At 38.8% G+C, this 15,417-nt stretch overlaps 1 long non-coding RNA gene across 1 annotated transcript; it reads left to right on the forward strand.

The window, feature by feature from the left end:
* Nucleotides 1-8,583: 8,583 nt before the first annotated feature.
* On the forward strand, nt 8,584-9,099 carry LOC110938763. The gene is made up of 3 exons (XR_002591663.2): nt 8,584-8,789; nt 8,885-8,969; nt 9,062-9,099. It is a non-coding gene; the product is annotated as an uncharacterized LOC110938763 (long non-coding RNA).
* The last annotated feature ends 6,318 nt before the right edge of the window (nt 9,100-15,417 follow it).

Below are 15,417 nucleotides of genomic sequence, written 5' to 3' on the forward strand. Positions count from 1 at the left end.
GAATTGCATAGAACTTTGCTCGTAGTATGCTTACCTTACTTTTGCTCACTACTTGTTATTGCCTAAGAACCTCTATGTGCTTACACTCTTCTGTCATTGCTCTATTCGCGAACCTCTCTAACTCATGTTGCATTTGCTATGAAGATCATGTCTGGACGAATTAACATGACTCAAGCCCAGCTGGAGGCTCTCGTTCAAGCTCAAGTTGCTGCGGCACTTGCAGCTGCTCAAGCAGGTAGTATACCCTGCAGTTTAGACTCACACTGGGATCTTTAGATCCTACATTAACTCTCGTATTTAACTTTGTCCTATTCGTACACAATAGGTCAACACGCGCAGCAGCCTGTCTGCACTTTCAAGAACTTCATGGACTGTCGTCCAAGTACTTTCAGTGGCACCGAGGGGGCAGTGGGACTCCTCCATTGGTTTGAGAAGCTAGAGTCGGTGTTCGAAATGTGCGAATGCCCTGAGGCACGCAGGGTCAAGTATGCCACTGGTACGTTGGAAGGGATTGCGCTCACCTGGTGGAACGCGCAAGTACAGATCCTAGGGTTGGCAGCTGCTAACGCCACCCCTTGGGAGGATTTCAAGGAATTGATTAAGCGTGAGTATTGCACACGAGACGACATTCACAAGTTGGAGAATGAGCTATACCACTTGAAAATGACGGGGTCAGAGATAGAGGCTTACACGAAACGATCAAATGAACTGGCCATTTTATGTCCAACGATGGTGGACCCCCCAGTTAAACGCATTGAGTTGTATCTCAAGGGGCTTGCGCCAGAGATTCAGAGCCACGTGACGTCGGCTAACCTCAACAACATCCAAGACATTCAGCGTCTTGCTCACCGACTCACCGATCAGGCAGTGGATCAGAACAAGTTGCCAAAACGCATCAGTGCTACCACTACTGCTACTACTACTCCAGCTACTAATTCTGCCACACCCAGCGAGAACAAAAGAAAGTGGGATGGGGATTCCAGCAGGGGATCAGTATCTGTTCAGTCCCAAACACAGCAGCGTCGCACCAACGACTACCAGAGTCCGAATCAGCAATCATCGGGCAGTCAGGGGCAGAGTGGTTATAGGGGAACTCACCCGTGGTGTAACAGGTGCAACAAACACCACAGTGGGAGATGTCGCAGGGAACGTTGTCAAAGATGCCTCAAGCCGGGTCATGAGGCAAAGGATTGTAGAAGCTCACGGCCAGCAAATCAGAACCAGCAACTCCCACCACCAGCTCCTCAGAACCCACAGCAGCAGCAGCCACAACGTGGAAACCGGGGATGTTTCCAGTGTGGGGCTGAAGGTCACTACAAACGCGATTGTCCACAGTTGAACCAGAATCAGAACCGCAACAACAACAATCAGGGCAACGGGAACAATAACAACAACAACGGGAGAAACAACAACAACAATGGCAACGAAGCTCGGGGTCGTGCTTTTGTGCTAGGTCGGGGTGACGCAGTGAATGATCCCAATGTGGTTATGGGTAAGTTTCTTCTCGACGATATTTACGTTACTGTCTTATTTGATTCGGGTGCTGATACAAGTTATATGTCCTTGAAAATGAGTAAACTGTTAAAACGTACACCAACACCCCTAAACACTAAACATGTCGTAGAGTTAGCAAATGGTAAGAGCGTAGAAGCCGCACACGTAATCAAGGGTTGTAGCATTGTTTTAGCTGGTCAGACCTTCTCGATTGATCTTATACCCATAGTTTTGGGTAGCTTCGACGTTGTCATCGGTATGGATTGGTTATCCCAACATCACGCGGAAATTTTATGCAAGGAAAAGATCATTCGTATTCCTCGTTCTAGTCGAGAACCTCTCGAAGTTCAAGGCGACAAGAGTGGTGCTGTGGTTGGCATCATTTCCTTCTTAAAGGCGCAGAAATGTTTACGAAAGGGGCACACTGCAATCCTGGCACTTGTCACTGACGCATCAGCAAAGGAAAAGAAGCTGGAGGATATTCCAGTTGTATGTGACTTTCCTCAGGTGTTTCCTGAAGATTTACCCGGTTTACCTCCTCACCGCCAAGTCGAATTCCAGATTGAGTTAGCTCCTGGAGCAGCACCAATAGCCCGCGCACCGTATCGTTTAGCTCCAACCGAATTGGAAGAACTGTTGAAGCAGCTACAAGAGCTCTTGGAAAAGGGCTTTATTCGTCCAAGCTCATCGCCTTGGGGAGCTCCAGTACTTTTCGTGAAAAAGAAGGATGGCACTTTCAGGATGTGCATCGACTACCGTGAACTGAACAAGGTGACGGTGAAGAACTGTTACCCTCTCCCGCGTATAGACGACTTATTCGACCAGTTGCAGGGGTCGAGTTACTACTCCAAGATAGACTTGAGGTCGGGGTATCATCAGCTGAGAGTCCGGGATGAGGACGTCTCTAAAACCGCATTCAGAACTCGCTACGGTCACTACGAGTTTCTAGTCATGCCATTTGGGTTAACGAACGCGCCTGCTGTATTCATGGACCTTATGAACAGGGTGTGCAAACCCTATCTAGACAAGTTCGTTATCGTTTTCATCGACGACATTTTGATTTACTCCAAGAGTCAGGAGGAACACGAGCAGCACCTACGATTGATTTTGGAACTCCTTCGAAAGGAACAACTGTACGCCAAGTTTTCAAAATGCGACTTCTGGCTTCGTGAAGTCCACTTCTTGGGCCATGTGGTGAACGGGGATGGGATTCATGTTGATCCATCCAAGGTAGATTCGATCAGGAACTGGCCTGCACCGCGTACACCAACGGAAATACGCCAATTCTTGGGTTTGGCGGGTTACTACAGACGATTCATAAAAGACTTCTCCAAGATCGCACAGCCTCTCACACTACTGACACAGAAGGGTGTCACCTATCGCTGGGGAGAGCCCCAGGAAACCGCTTTTCAGTACCTAAAGGATAGGCTTTGCAGCGTGCCTATTCTCTCATTGCCAGAGGGCACGGAAGATTTTGTGGTCTATTGTGACGCGTCGATACAGGGGCTTGGTTGTGTATTGATGCAGCGGGATAAAGTTATTGCCTACGCTTCGCGACAACTCAAAGTTCATGAACGGAATTATACGACGCACGATTTAGAGCTGGGAGCTGTTGTTTTCGCGCTTAAGATATGGCGACACTACCTGTACGGTACCAGGTGCACGATTTACACCGATCACAGGAGTCTCGAGCATATCCTTAGGCAAAAGGATTTGAACATGTGACAACGAAGATGGGTCGAACTACTGAACGATTACGAATGCGCTATCAAGTACCATCCAGGCAAGGCCAATGTTGTGGCTGACGCCCTCAGCCGGAAAGACACTCTACCTAGACGCGTACGAGCCTTGCAGCTCACTATTCAGTCCGGTCTTCCTGCACAGATACGAACTGCTCAGATAGAAGCATTGAAACCCGAAAACGTCAAGGCTGAAGCCTTACGCGGCTCAAGGCAACGAATGGAACAAAAGGAAGACGGCGCCTACTATGTAACGGGGCGTATTTGGGTCCCACTTTTTGGCGGTTTACGCGAGCTGGTAATGGACGAAGCTCACAAGTCTCGCTACTCGGTACATCCAGGGTCGGATAAAATGTACCACGATCTCAAAACAACATACTGGTGGCCTAGTATGAAGGCCCACATCGCTACTTACGTCGGCAAGTGTTTGACATGTGTAAAAGTCAAAGTGGAATATCAGAAACCAGCGGGTCTACTTCAGCAACCCAAGATACCGCAATGGAAATGGGAAGAAATTTCCATGGATTTCGTTACAGGCCTACCCAGATCCCAGCACGGGAATGATACCATATGGGTGATCGTGGATCGACTCACCAAGTCTGCACACTTTCTGGCTATAAAGGAAACGGATAAGTTCTCCACTCTCGCAGATGTTTATCTTAAAGAAGTTGTTTCGAGGCACGGGGTGCCCACCTCCATCATTTCGGATCGGGATGCACGATTCACGTCAGAGCTATGGCAAGCGATGCATAAATCTTTCGGCTCACGGTTAGACATGAGCACAGCGTATCATCCTCAGACGGATGGGCAGTCTGAGCGAACGATCCAAACTCTTGAAGACATGCTTCGGGCATGTGTCATCGATTTCGGCAACGGCTGGGAAAAACATCTCCCTTTGGTGGAGTTTTCGTATAATAACAGTTATCACACCAGCATACAAGCCGCTCCATTCGAGGCATTGTACGGGCGTAAATGCCGGTCACCTCTCTGTTGGGCAGAGGTGGGGGATAGTCAGATTACGGGTCCAGAGATTGTAGTGGACGCCACGGAAAAGATTGCACAAATACGACAACGCATGGCAGCAGCACGCGACCGTCAGAAAGCATACACGGATAAGCGTAGGAAACCGTTGGAATTTCAGGTCGGGGACCGGGTTTTACTTAAAGTCTCACCCTGGAAGGGTGTGGTTTGCTTTGGCAAGCGGGGCAAACTAAATCCGCGATACGTCGGACCGTTCGAGATCATTGAGAAAATAGGCAAAGTGGCCTACAAGCTAAACCTACCAGCTGAACTCGGTGCAGTTCACAATGTCTTTCACGTGTCGAATCTGAAGAAGTGCCTATCAGATGAGACCCTTATCGTTCCTTTTAAGGAACTCACTATCGACGAGCGGTTGCAGTTCGTCGAGGAACCAGTTGAGATCACGGACCGGGATGTGAAGGTCCTCAAACACAAGAGAATCCCTCTTGTTCGAGTTCGTTGGAACTCCCGTCGTGGCCCAGAGTACACCTGGGAACGCGAAGACCAGATGACAGAAAAGTATCCCCAGTTATTCGAAAACCGTGCAACCACTACTGAGGCTGAAGCTACTACTACAGAATTTCGGGACGAAATTCCAAATCAATGGGGGGATGATGTGACACCCCAGGAAAACCAGTGAACGATGCAACTTACCTAGCTTCCTCAGTGAGTGCGTACCAAATTTCGGGACAAAATTTCTTCTAAGTTGGGGATAATGTGACAACTCGAATTTTCACGATTTCCATCTTCGCATTTATTGCACGTTAATTGTTTGGATTGTTTGTTTTCACGACTTGGTTGTTCACAACTGTACGCGTATTGTGATTTATATGATTTATATGGTGTGGGGATTTAATGTGTATGTAATATATGTTTTGGTTTAATAGCGTGACTAATATCAACAAACTTGGAATCTATGAAATCACTAACCTAGCCGAAGACCTCACCATATGAAATCACCCTCATGAAAACACTTTCTTGGTGAAAACACAATATGTGTTTTCGTCCAGCATATGACCAACGAAAACCAAATGGGCCTTGGCCCACTGTTGATTTAGTATATGATATTTCCAACCTTTACGTGATAATTTTTAGTCGGCAAAACCCTAGAGCCTTATTCACTTGTGCGACGGCAACCCCAAGACTTCATCCTTTCCTCTAATCAATCTTGTGATCTATCATCACGGTTAGTCACACTATTGTTTGAACTATGAATGATTTCATATCTGTATGCGTATGTGGTTGATTGGATGCTGATGTTATGTGACGATGTTATACCTTTACATGAATTGTTGGGATTGAATCGATTTGCATGTTAGGGATCCGTATATGTTCTAATGCAAGATCGGCTGTTTGATACTATTGTTTGTGTTTGATTAATGTTGATGATCTTGTTATGTTAATAGTATGACAGTAAATTAATTGCAGATAGTGATTCTATGTTTACACATATGCCAACTACTAAATGATCACAACTTACTGTCATTAGATATTGTCTGTATCATGAAAGGATGTAACTGTTGCCGATGATGATGATTAAGATTTGTTTTGTTGCGTAACTGATGTTGTTGATGGGTGATGAAGCCGGCGAAACCCCCCCCCCCCCCCCAACAAAATCCTCACCTCAACGAAATCACCTTGGGGATTTCGGCCCAAAGTGATTTCGTCACTCAAAGGTTTTCGGCCCAATCAGTTCTCGGCCCAACAAGTGTTTTCGGCCCAAGTATGTTTTCGCCAGCAAAGGATTTCGGCCCAAGTGTTTTCGACTCAATGTGTTTTCGGCCCAAGCTTGGTTTTCGCCCATTAAGTGATTTCGCTTGGTGATCTGTAACTTTGTATCTCGTATGTTAAATTGTTACTTGACTAACCCTGTTATATGTAGTAATTTAGTTAAACGGGTTAACTCTGCTATGCATGTTTAGAATGTAAACTCAGTTAAGACTATTAACTCTGGTTAGTTTAAGTACCCTGTTAAACTTGTTTACCATGTTACGTCACTAACTCGGTTGAGAGTGTTATTGGATAATATGCTAGAGTAAACTGTGAAAGACTGTTAAGGAATAACTAAGTTAAAATAAGCTGAGGAAGCCTATAAGGTAAAGCTTGAATCGCATGAATTGATTAACTGCTTATGTGTTACCTGACGTAAACTGTCAAATATACCTTGTAACATAGAGTATATGTGAAACTTTACCAACATGTACTGACTGTGAATACGTGCACACAATAGGACTTGACTGATTTCGTTGTGAGCACTTAACTTAGCATACCGAGCAAACCCAAGGTGAGTTCACACAGCCAAGGCATGGGTTCCCGGGTGGGAATGGGATTTGTTGATTTATTGTACATACTCAGCTGATAGAATCGAACGATAAGATACAACTAGACTAGTAACACTTACTGAACTGATCTTCGCACACCTGCCAAGGGTTGGCCGCGATATTATGACTGACTTCGCACACCTGCCTTTGGAAGGCCGCGAATTAAACTTACTAACATCTTCGCACACCTGCCTGGTAAGCCGCGATACAAATAAACCTAGTCTAGAATACTTGGGATAGTTATCCCCTAATCTTCGCATACCTGCCTGGGAGGCCGCGATGGAAATATGATACATGATATAAACGAACGAACATACTATTACTCACACTATACTATTACTGAACTGTTAACTGTGAACTCGCTCAACTAGTTGTTGACTCTCTGTTGCATGCCTTGCAGGACCTTAGGTACTTATGGAGCTTGCACAAGGAGGAGCGGGTCGTTGTGGGATTCGGATCGTAGACATTATGTTAAACAATTGAACTTATAACTTTACTTTGGATTTTTATTATTACGCTTCCGCTATTGATACTATGTTTGGTTTAGAACATCAATCGTATTGATTTGGGTTTTACGAATTATCTTATTTACATTATGCTATGTTCAATATGATTGATGGCTTGATCCTGGTCATGTCGCGTCTCCAAGCGGTGGTACTCCGCGTGTGGATTTTGGAGGTGTGACAGATATAGAACATAACACTATGTTTTTTATTTTTAAACCTTGCATTTTAGTTTGTACCTGTTACATTATAAACTTTTTATATAACATTTAACATTTAGCATAAATAAGCTATTTATATTCTTTTTAACTACAGAAAGTCAACTTTCTCTTAATAGGTTGCAAATTCGAAACTTTTTACTTTGAAAGTTATTAATCATAAAAATTCCTTCCTTTGCAATTTCATGTAGATAATTATGGAAACTGATGAATCATAATAATTTAGATAAATGTAATTCTTTTATTTTAGTAAAGGTTGTCAATTATAATTAAAATAAATAATATTGCTACCATAATTAAGTGACCACTTTATTTTATAAATAAGTCTCATTTGTTATGATTCATACACATCACAACTATTGAAGTTGTATATTTTGATATACATATCTTCTGGTATGAGTTTTGTCAGTTTCTTTGTCTTTCATATAGTTATAGGTATTTTAGTCATTAGCAAACATACGGTGTTTTTAATGTTATTTTCTTCAAAGATTGTTCTATATGATCATCAAGTAACCTATTTTAATTGTTTTTTTATTAATTTCAGAGATGGAACACGCTGCTATCACACTTCTGAATAATGTTGATCTTAATGTTGATGATTACACTATCAGAATCCGCATAGTCCGGCTATGGACAAGACCTACGTTCAACAATCCTAGAAAGATTTATTGCTACGACATGATATTCATGGACCAGGAGGTTTTTTTTAGACCAATTCATACTTTTGTTTGAATAAAAAAATAATTAGTTTCAGTTTATAATTAATTATAAAACTTTTATTTTCAGGGCACGAAAATGCAGGCCTTTGTTTTACAGAAAAACACTACTGGTTATGAGCATTTGCTGAAAGAAAATCAATGTTCAACTATTCGTAACCCTTCGATGGGTGAAAATCGTCAAAAAGTCAAATATGTTCATAGTTCGTTCAAGATCAATCTAAATGACAACACTACTGTCCAAGAATGCAACGAGCCTGTTGGTGCTGAATGGGGATTTGACTTTTCACCATTTGATTCTATTGTGGATGACCCTCATGATGATAGCAAGTCTTTCAAAAGCCCGATTGGTAAATTATTTTTAATTTTTTCTTAATTTTTAATCAATTTAATATTATATATGTTATGTAATATTAATTTCATTATTCTGTGATGTTTAGATGTTATCGGTTTTGTGGTCAAGTGTCTTCCGTCAGATGATAAAAGTGATCATAATAACGGCAAAGACGAGAAGAAGACTACCTTTATTTTGGAAGATTTGCGGTACATTCTTATATATATATATATATACCTTCTTTTACTTATATATTTCTCCCATTTTTTATATATTTTACAACTATCAAGTTAATTCTTTAATTTTTGTTTTTTAGACACCATCAGATTTACGTCACGTTATGGGGTTGTTATGCTGATCAGATTTTAGATTTTGAGAAGAACAATAAGGATGAAAAGAATGTTGTGGTTGTTGTTCAGTTTGGGAAGTACAGATTTTGGGGAGGTATATTCTATACCGACACTCTGACTTTTCATTAAACTACATATTGTTTTTTATACAAGTTGGACTTTTATTTACATGTTGTTATAATTAAACAGGTAATTTGTTTGTCTCCAATTTGTATAATGTAACTCGAGTCTTGATAAACTCTGAGGTGAAAGAGATTTTGGATTTCAAGAAAAGGTTTGTAATCTTAATACATTTTTTTATAATATCTTTTGAATATGTATTACTTTTAATAATGTTCTAAATAATTATTTTTCATTTTTTATTAGATTTATCGAGAAACTTTCTCCCGAAATTTATTCCAGTTATTCTGGCTTAAGTTCTTCTGTTGTGAAGTCTGCCACTGAAGAGTTCCTATCTGACTTGACTTTTTATCCCATTGGGTCGTTAAACTCAATAGATACGGTAACACAGATAAAAATTGTTTTAATATGTTTTCCTTTCTCTATTTTGTTATACATTATCTATGTGACAACCCAAAGTTTCAAGGTCAGTGCCTTCGGTTCCGTTCGTGTTTTAAATCTATTTATTCGACCCGTGACCCTGTTTAGCGTGCTAGTATATGTGTGGTAGTTATGTGGTGCGTGTGTGTGTAGCGGGTCAGTCTCTATGTTGTGCTTACAACTGGGCCGTAGCGTATAATTGGACCGCAATGTGAATGTGCTTGTGTGATTTAGAAACCCGTTGACATAAGTGATCGGACTTGGCCCAATCTTTACGAGTAACATCAATGAATAACCAGCGCAAATACTGTTCCACCTTATGGATGGTCTCGGCCCAAACTGGTGTCTTAATTTCCAAAAGCAACCGGCCCAAATGTCTGTTTTGGTCAGCATGTACAATCAGCCCAAAACACTAATTGTTAGCAAATATAAGTGGCCCAGTTTCTTGTCCAATTAACTACATGTGTACGTGATCTAATGTGATCATAAGCTAGAACAAACCCTACTTCCACACTCATTGTGCGACGGCAGTGGAACCCCCCCCTCTTCATCGTGGTTGAAGTCTCTTCCTCTTAGAATCAGCCTTCTTGTTCAGTGTATATCAATCTGCTGGTTAGTCCCATTATGTTTATCCGATTCTTGATTCAATGTGTCTATCTTTATGTGGATAAGTATATAGTTATTCAACCCTTGATAAACATGTGGATGTTGTATAATTGATGATTGTAACAGATTATATAAAAACGGTAACGTAGGGAACCTGATGTATATCTTGTTGATTGTTTGCCGATGTTCGTGTTATGTGGTCGAATGTCATGTAATTGCATATATATGGTGATTCATATGAGCTGATATGTGGTTAACAATATGATTAGTGCCCAAAGATCTACGTAAGAATGGTTAAGAAATCTGATAATAATCCGATGATATGAATAAGGTATCATGTGGTCGATCCTGAGATTCCTATGTTTCGGACTTGAATTAAATAGCGGATGTGAGTATCAAATTGTTTAAACTATGTGTGATCAGAATTATTTATTAGGAGCATGTGGTGAATTATTATCTTGATTCTAGAATTTACATACTAATTGGTTTAAATGAGATTGATACTTCAGGACGGTGATTGTTTGCAAAAGTCAAAGAATGGCTTGCTAGGATAAGTAATGGCTTGCTAGGATAAGTAACTGTTTGACACGTTTTCATAAACTGATGTTATGATATTAAAATTGGGCACTCACACATGATTAGTTTATGAAATTGGATTGCTCACACAACCGAATTAAACTTGGGCCGCTTTGTTTAAGCTGGGCCACAAGTTTAATTACCCGCATTCAGGTGGGCCGGGTCTCATACTTCAGTTGGGCCAGCCTTTGGATTTAACTACACCAGGCCCAATCCGCATAACACAAGCCCACACAGTTTGGTTGGGCTTGTTCAGCTGGGCCGCAACATGTAAACGGGGTGATTTAAGGGTGCGGGCCATGTGTGAGTTGGGCCGCAGGCCAGCTATTGATTCTCGGATGGGGTTCGGATGTTGTTTTGGGTTGGGTTGATACTATTGGGCCATACACAGAATGTTACTACAATATTAGGCTACACACTTGCAATATTAATATATATATGTTGGATCGCATACAACTTAAGTAAACATTGGACCGCATGGACTGAAGCTGGATCACTGATTCGTACATTGCATAATATCGAGTGTCAACGAATGTACTGTGCATGATTTGTATATATATATATGTTTATGTGACAAATTTGGCTTGTGAACTAAGTATGCACTAGAGACTATTAATTTACTATTATAGCTTAAACTTCACGAGTGTGCTACATGTATTTTGATTGTGTGATGAGTGAAATAAGGGATACATGACTTGTTATACGTGAAATGTGTGCTTTATGTATACGAAGTATTGACTGTCATCGGTAACCCTTATAGGGCGTGTTTGTTCAACTGATAATCAAGATATTTAATCTTACCGAGCAAACCAAAGGTGAGTTCACTACATTCGAGCATGCGTCCCAGTGGTTGGGGACAGTCAGTGGGTATCCCGTGGAGGGATAAGTCTTTTGGGTAAAAACGGGTATATTGGTTAATATTCTCACCTATCATTCTTGTAAGTCCCTTATTTTGTTACCTGGAGGGTAACGGGTATTAGTTGGTAGCGCTACTTAGGTTTCGCACCCTCACACCGCTCCTAGATAGGACGGAGGTGAACTAATGACCTAGGCGGGCCCAGTACTGGATAGGAGTACGTGGGAAAGGGCAGTCATGTACTTCAGGAGCCGTCTTGTTTGGAATGGAGATATTAACAATATTACTTGCATTGGTTATTGAACTGTTTTACATTCAACTGGTAATAAACGTTTTCTTAAACTGTGGACTCGCCAGCTTTGTCTGATACACTTGTTACATGCTCGCAGGAGTGGTCATGGTCACACTGATGGGCTCATTTGTTAAACACTTATTTATCATGTTGATTAGTATTACTTTATGATACAATAATGCTTCCGCTGAACTTGATGGTTTTTGAATTACTTATGTTTGGATTTTATTACTATTAAATGATGAAACTTTATTTTTAAACTTATGAATTCAATGTAATTGGTGGCTCATTACTAGTGGTCACACGCCTAACAGGGACACACCCTAAGTGGTAATTTGAGGGTGTGACAATCTATATCTTAAACACAGACGAAGTTTGTTGTCATTGTTGGGACTATCAAGAGTTTTGCATCGAACAATGCGTGGTTTTACAACGCGTGCACTATCTGCATCAAAAAGGTTTCAACCATTACTGTTGTTAAAAAGAAGCAGGATGGTACTGATGGTTTTGAAGAGGTTACTGTCTTGGAATGCAAGACTGATGTTTGTAATACAAAGAACGTTTCATCAATTCCAAGGTAAATATTATCCATGTTAAGTTTTATTTGTCAAAAAAAGTAAATCTCATTAATATATTTTGCAGAATTAGGCTTTATATACGTGTGCAAGATTGTACTGCTATTGTTAGTCTGACATTGTTTGAGCGTGAGGTGACAAAGCTTTTGAAGGTTAATGCTAATCAGCTTTTAGACAACAACATTGAAGTAAGTACTAATTAATTCCTTTTTATCATATTTTTTCGTTATTATACAACAGTAAAGTATATTTTGTTTTTCAAAAGTTAGCAAACGAAGGAAGCTTTCCAAAGGAGCTAAATTCTTTACTCAATATGAAGTTTGCGTTCAAGATTGCTGTTTCTTCTTTTAACATTAGCAAGAAGTCTGATGGCTACTCAGTCTCCAAGATGACTAATAACCCGATGGTTTTATCCGAGCTTGATAAACATTTTGACACTATTCAGGTATATTTATTCCAATTCACCTTTGTACTATTATTACAATTTGCCAACAATGTTTAACTATTAATTATTATCATTTTTGTTTTTTTAATTTTTTTTTTTAAAATCAGCCTATTGATGACGAAGCCGTCAATGTCGAACGATCCGATTCAAATCGTAATAATGATTTCGTAATAATGATTTGCCTGTTAAGGTTTACTATCCTTTACCTTATATATCATTTAAGTTTTACTCATTATCTGTTAAATGAATATTTATAACTCATCCCTATTTATTTATTTATTTTATTTTTATAGGATTCTATATCGCAAACGGGAGACGATGTAACCCCTTGCTCAAATGTTTTTAAAGTTGGCTTTACAACATCTTTTGATCAGAAGGATGCTGACTTGGATACGAACAACGAACGTGACTTGAAGCGCAATTTGGATACCGTGTATGACGTGGATGATGTTTCTTCCCAGTCTTCATCAAAGATGCGTAAAGACAGTGGTGTCGATGAAGTGCTTCTAATTCCAAAGAAAGAAACTTAGTCATCTATAATTCAAACATTTGATATCATCGTTGGTTTTGTGTTCATTATTTGGATATTTTTGTTGGGTTTTTTTCGAAATTTGACAATGGTTTGACTCGTGTGGTTATTTTATATGAACGTGATTGTTTCATGGTTTAGTTGTTTATTTCGAAAAACAATTTTAATTCTATGATATGACATGATGTTACGTTTTCATAACTATGTATTATGTTTTGTTTTTATTATGGTATTCAATTGTTATATCAATTAAAGATGATATTATTAAACACTATATTGTGTTACGTCTTAATAACATTCTAATTCTTTTAAAGTTTTATTTAAAATCTTAACACGTTTCCATTATTAATAAAAAAGAAGCATAATATTTATATTAAAGTTCTAATGTTGGAATGTTGCCATATAAACCTAATTTATATATGGTTAATATAAAGCATAATATTTATATTAAAGTTTGAATGTTGGAAAGTTATTTATATATAGTAACTTTTATCGGTTTTTTAACTATTATTTCCAAAAAAAATTTTAAACTGTTGACTTTCCAAAATTAAGATATTAATCATTAAATATCATAAAGAATATCCTTAAATGTTAACATTACTAATGTTTCCTTAAAAAGAAATTTTACAACATATAAATCTCTTCATCTCATTTCAAGTCATTTCTACTCTTTTGTTCAATGACTACATCCCTTTCACTCCAAGGGTATTGTAAGGCAGTTTGAACAAACGATTAGTTTCTTATTCCAAAAACTTATTTCGAAATGTATAAACGGTCAAAGCATGATTCCAATACTTCGGGAATTCAATCAAACCAGGGAAACACTTCAGGTTGTGTTTTTTGATTTATCTTTGACATTCTTTTGTTTGTTTATATATAATAATAATTTTAATTAGAATCTAATTCATTTTCTTTATTACAATGATAGCCATTTCAAGAAACTGCAAGCGTAGATCTTCATTTAACTCCAATAATGAAGTTAATATAAACAACTCAATAGGTAACACTTTTTGTACTATTGTGATTTTTGTCTATTTTGTATACCTATAATAACCACCTTGATATGCTTTATTTATGTTATGTTTCTTTACTTTAGATGTTGCGGCTGTTAGCTCAAGAAGTCCTTTTTCAGATATTACCAATGGTATTGAACTACTCTCATTTACTAACTTATGTTCCTATTCTTCAACATTTATTTAAAAATGTATATCAATTTTATAGTATTCAATTGAGTTGAAGGCCCAAAATATGTAATAAATATTAAATATAAGTTATAAACTAAAAGTACAACAGGTAGATATATATAAATACGGTTAGATAGTACCGGTCCAAACTACATAAAGATCATAACTATCAAACATGTTAACCACATACAAAACAACTTTTAAGACTACTTAACTTACACTACCTTACTTCATTAGCCAAAACAACAATATGTTATGCTTCTACCGTGATTCCAAGTTTCAAACATTACCACTAGCCGAAAACATTGGCAAGGAACAAAACACCAATTTGTGGAAAGTACTGGAACTTGCAATGATCACCTTCTTTTATGTTGTTATCTTTAAGCCATTTCGCTCATCCCTTGACAACGTACTTGATACTGTTTTTATTTGGCTCCGCCCTAACATCATGTTTTGTCTCGACATTCTGCCTGTTGACGATCTTAACTTTCAGTGTTTCGTCAATTCCTGTGATCCGTGCTACCACAACTGGTATACGCTATAAGTTTCAAAACATATTAATAATGTCCATTATTGATGTCAAATATTTAAAAAAATAGCAAACTTCTTCAAAATATGTAAACATATTAGACGTCCACTAACATATAATTTAGTCTGAACTTACAAAGCGTTTGGTGTATGGCACAATGAATATCAGCGGACCAGTTTCATCGTCATCATCATCAAACTCCTCTGATTCAGCCAAAGAGTCTTCAGAATCCGATATAACCACAACATCGTTTTCAGCTCCGGCCATGCTAACAAACAGTTCAAAGGTTGACCCATTTTAAAGAAAACATAGACTCATAACATATAATCCAATCATTTTTATGTAGTTTAAAGTAATGTTAGTTTTCTAACTTTCATTAACTTCACACACTTTAAAGACATTAGAAGTAATCGTAACAAACTTTGTTGTTCCATTTCATCTTACCCAATAAGAAACATTCTTGAACTATACAAAGTTTAAAAACATAACAAGTACGCCTAACAATCATTCTTATTGCATTTCATGTTACCCCCTAAATGCATATCCGAAAACAACTTAACTTTACAACCTAATCATATAAAACACCTAAT

Source organism: Helianthus annuus, chromosome 5 (genome assembly GCF_002127325.2).
Source record: "Helianthus annuus cultivar XRQ/B chromosome 5, HanXRQr2.0-SUNRISE, whole genome shotgun sequence".
NCBI lineage: Eukaryota > Viridiplantae > Streptophyta > Magnoliopsida > Asterales > Asteraceae > Helianthus > Helianthus annuus.